This window comes from Cephus cinctus, unplaced genomic scaffold (genome assembly GCF_000341935.2).
Source record: "Cephus cinctus unplaced genomic scaffold, Ccin1 Ccin1_scaffold1782, whole genome shotgun sequence".
NCBI classification, from domain to species: Eukaryota; Metazoa; Arthropoda; class Insecta; order Hymenoptera; family Cephidae; genus Cephus; species Cephus cinctus.
The window spans coordinates 9,252-14,515 of NW_014333996.1; the positions used below are offsets into that span (position 1 = coordinate 9,252).

General features: G+C 36.1%; 1 pseudogene; it reads right to left on the bottom strand.

Annotated features, from left to right (window-relative positions):
* Positions 1-3,545: 3,545 nt before the first annotated feature.
* LOC107273693 lies at positions 3,546-5,005 on the bottom strand (annotated as a pseudogene).
* Positions 5,006-5,264: the final 259 nt, after the last annotated feature.

Sequence of the window (5,264 nt, forward strand, 5' to 3'; positions counted from 1 at the left end):
CAATTAAGAATTGTCGTCGACTTCACGAAACATGCCTCATACATCAAGTAACGAAAAATTTAGATGCTTTAATATTTTTCATTTACTGCCCTATACGCTGTTGATTTATGAACAGAAAGAAATATGCAATTGAATGCAAAATAATTTTTGAAAAATTATATCAAGGATTAAGTCCAGATTATAAATATTTTATTTGCAAATTGAGAAATATATTTCTTCCATTTGTGAAAATATTTTTATTTAATGAAAGTTGCACCTGAATTATTGGTATTATAGTTAGTAATAATAAAAAATAGATAAAACTTTTTTATATCTTTTACATCTATGCGAACAACCTAACAAAACTTAATAAATTAAATTAAGACTATTTTCGAATTTTGTTTTGCAGTTCATTATCAAAATTTACTCACTGTAGATCGAAATTAATTTATTAGAGTAATTATATTTCCTATAAGAACATGAACTGTTATATGAATTTAACATACTACAGTCAATTAGTTTTTGAATTCTGTTTTCATATATTCACCCACCATAGTGTAAATTTAATATATTTGTATATATAATTATTAGAAAAATATTTAATTCTTTTTATATACCGATAACGTTATATTCTTCAGAAAACTTCATATACATTTTATAAATTTTTAAAGACATATTTTTAACAGTGTACGTATAAGGAATTATTTGTGAACGAAATTAAATATTTGGTAATCTTCCTATTCATAGAAATATTACTGAAAACATATATCGTGCACATGACTAAGAACTTAGTTTTCGAGAAACAGTAAGATAAGTAAGCGAAGCAAAATTATCATCATTGTAAAGTTTTCTTTCATTTATGTCATCATGCATAGATAATATTATTTAGTATAGCTTAATAATGTACGGTCATTCGACGAGAGCTTCCTGCTCGTCGTTATGTTACTTTTCAATATATAGGGTGTTCCAAAATTACCTGACCTGGTGGGTATGGCGGTGTTCGGGAGGCTTCACTGATCATGAAAATGACCTTTTTGTCCGGAAGGTCATAGTTTCTAAATGGGAGCAGGTCAAAGTTGACCAATCAGAGCGAGGCGTCAAGAGAAACGAAGGCACCTACGAACTCTGAGTTTTCTTCCCTCGCTTTTGTTTCTCGGTGGCTTCGGGCAGGATAACGTCAGCCGAAGACATGCCTATTGGAAACAAGAAACAAGTCACCGAGAAACAAAAGCGAGGGAAGAAAACTCAGAGTTCGTAGGTGCCTTCGTTTCTCTTGACGCCTCGCTCTGATTGGTCAACTTTGACCTGCTCCCATTTAGAAACTATGACCTTCCGGACAAAAAGGTCATTTTCATGATCAGTGAAGCCTCCCGAACACCGCCATACCCACCAGGTCAGGTAATTTTGGAACACCCTATATATTGAAAAGTAACATAACGACGGCTCTGATTGGCCATCTTTGACCTGCTCCCATTTAAAAACTATGACCTTCCGGACAAAAAGAAGGTCATTTTCGTGATCAATGAAGCCTCCCGAACACCGCCATACCCACCGGGTCAAGTAATTTTGGAACACCCTGTATAATCGAAAGACGAGGTATTGTAAAGTGTATTATAAATTATAAGTGCTTCATTATTCTTAGCGATAACGGCATTCCGAATTGAAAACTTGTTTCCCTATCGTCAGGAAATGACAACAACCTCATTTTTAGACACGAGGTTGTGGAATATGTGGAAGCGTCTTATGCAACTGTTATTATAAGAATGTATTCTTTGCAGTATAACATTTTTCGTCACCTGTTGACACTATTTCAAAAATTTGTTTTCTATTCTACCCATTGATATAAAATGCTCTTTCCCGTGACAACCATTTAGTTTTACAAAGCTGCACCAAATTATCAGAGGTTTTGCTATTATCATTAATTAAATTAAATACATCTTGGTAACATAAAACAAATTTTGCGCGCAACGAGTTACACTTGAATATAGTCGCGATTATTATATCACAAAGCCATAGTTTTTATTTAGCATAGAAATGATTACCCTGCTACTTTAAATTCTTCCCCATATTGTCTAATTATAAGGCCCCACAAAAACACTTTCGTGTAAAAAACCTCGCCAAGTACAGGATTGCTATGAATGCCCAATCTTAAAAGAAAATACCTATATTTAGATCATGCATTATTGTTCTAGTAACAAAAAATATTGAAATCACATTACAATGACAAGTGCATAAGTCACTACAAATCTGCTCATTATATAATCTAGCAATAATTCATCATATTAACCCATTATAAATCACAGAAAAATCCCTAAATTTGTAGTCGAACGAACGGGCTCTGCAGTGGAGGCATAAATAGTATAGCTGTGCCGGTTCTGGACCACGATTCCTGTAACTGACATTTACCGACATTCGAAAACCTCAAACATCAATTTCTGGAAGTGACGTTGTCAAGTCCCTTGATTACAAGAATTTTCGCTCAATTCCGGAAATTTTGTGTCACATTCCGGGAATTTTGCGTTCGATTCTAGGAATCGCAACCGATCAGGAACCTTTTAAAATATTCTAGATACTTCAACGGTTCGTGTCTGTGCTAAATCGCAGAGGATCATTCCCAGAGTCGGCGGCCCACACACGCGACGTTTTAAGTCAATTCCTCTCCCCTCATCCCCCGAGAAGTTTTCAGAAGCTTCGATGAACTCTGTCCTATTCCCGTGTAAGTTCGTGCAGTTTTCCAACGGCAGCTCTCAGCCGATTTGACCTCGAACGTTATCTGTCATGATTGCGCATGGAGGATGCAGTCCTCCAAAATGCAGGAAGTTTCCAAAACTTTCCTCCCTAACCTTGAACCTTAGGCTGGGTGCACACGAGCGGCAAGTGGATGCGAGCACGCTGCGTTCACAGAGTGTATTGGGAAAATGGTGTAATGCACATGTGACGCTTCGCCGCTGCGGCAACGGATATTGGCTTGCCGCGCATCGGCCGTGCCGCGACATCAGTGATACAGTACTCAACAACGAATGGAGCCAGGTATGTACGTACATACACGTGTTTTTGTGCACATTGTATTTATCTGCGTTGTAACCACGGTCAAGAATGAAGATGGATGAAATAGACACAGAATTGTTTATTAACGAAATAAAAAAGTATCCGAAAATTTGGAATATTTCTATTGAAGAATGCCACGATAAAAATAAAAAGCAAGTAGCTTGGAGTTTCGTGTGCGAAGCAATTTATGAGAATTGATAATGAAAAATCCGAAATGGAGAAGATTAATATTCGTAAGTATTGTTTCATTTACTTCCATCTATTATAATTTCAGCTACTTAATTGCTTTTACATCAGATATATATTTATGAAAAGTGATGATGACAGTATTTTATATTGCAAAGTAATTAGGTTAGAACACTCATATAAAATTTTCCTGCCATGTAACTCGGCCAACATCACTTTCGAAATAATCAACAAATTGATTTCTAATAGCATTTACCCTTGCTCCACTTTTCATCGACTTAGATGCATTAATTTTGCTATCTTTATACAGACGTTTAATGGACAAAGTGACCTCAAAGTCGTACTCGTTTCTATAACGAATATAATTGTCAAAAAGGCAGCAAGTTTTTATAATTGCAACAGTAAATTCAATTTTCACATTCATAGGTCTGTGGAAAATTCGCCATTTGTGTCACAGTATACCAAATGCACATTCAACGTATCGACGGGCCCTGCTCAAGCGATAATTAAACATTCGTTTTGACTTGGTCAATGTTTTTCCTTTGTGCATAATGTGTTCAGATAGTCCAAATGCTTTGTCTCCTATAAATAGATAAGGTATATTTGAATCCTCAGTGTTGGGAAGTGGCTTGCTTTTGGGGATGTTCAGTGAATTATCAATTAATTTCTTGTGGAAACTGGAGGATTCAAATATAGTACTGTCCCCTTCTTTATTAAACGATCCTACGTCTATGTAAATGAAATTATAGTTAGCATCCACTATTCCAATAAGAACAATGGAAAAAAAATGTTTATAGATGAAATACAAAGATCCGCTTTTGAATGGTTTAACTATTCTAACGTGTTTTCCATCGAGGGCGCCAAGGCAATGGGAGAAGTTAGCGTTTCGTTTCAAAGATGGAGAAAATCTGAACTCACCTTTCAACTATGAATGCAGGAAAACATTCTTTTTTTAAAATTAGCCAAATTGTACAGCACACTTTCCTAACTATTTTGCACAACGTAGAATGCCCAAGCCGGTACAAATAATAAAGATCTATCAGATTGCATCCGCTTCCGAGGTATCTGTAACATAAATAAAAAAGAAATCTTTTTTCTAGTGAAAAAGTCTATGAGCAAGTGGAAAAATCTCAAGGATAATTATGGGAAAGACATTCGAAAGAGGACGAATTCTGGGCAAGCAGCAGTACCAGGACGTCAATATATTTATACGAGGTAGCTGTCTTTCTTGCAACACTCTACGGGTTTAGCTACTACTCAGACAACCATAGACAACGAAACATCAAGCTGGGACCCTCTGAACTCTCCTGATGAAACAGAAGAGCGTTTCCAAAAAGAGGCATCCGCAACATCCTCTGCTGTAACTCCCAGTTCAGCATCCACTTCTGCATGCAAAAATCCTACAGAGAGCAAGAAAAGTACAGCTAAACATTGCAGACAATTTGAAAGTGTCTCAAATTCATAAACACACCAATCACTCCAGAACCAGAAGATCAAGACCGTTCCTTCTTTAAATGTTTGCTTTCCATAGTTAGAAAATTAGACGCGGATAGAAAGCTTGAATTTAGGAGTGAAGTATTGAATCTTCTTCAAAGAATTAAGCACGATTGTATCACGCATGCTACTACCAGTACATTATTCCCTACACAGCACAATTCTCAATTTCAGCAGCTTTTTCCTGCCCAACAGAATTTTCTTATACAGCAGGTGGCTCCTTCATCTTTTCATCCACGTACCATAGTTCCTGCATCATATGGTGTCGACCCTGGCTCTCTGAACATTTCTTTTCCATACTCCCCCACAGAATCTCATTCCAATCACACTTCGACTACAATTGCCTCCTCTTCTCTGTGTTCCGAGATTCTATTGTCTTCAGACTATTCATCCCAAAGATTTTAATGAAACGAACACATGAGAATGAAATGACCTACTGAAGAACTAATAATAATAAAGACTATTTTTTAATATTTATACAAGTATGTACTTTTTGCAGAATTAATGAATAACCTCGTTTTTACAGTAAAAAAGCACATTACATATTCTTGTATCCT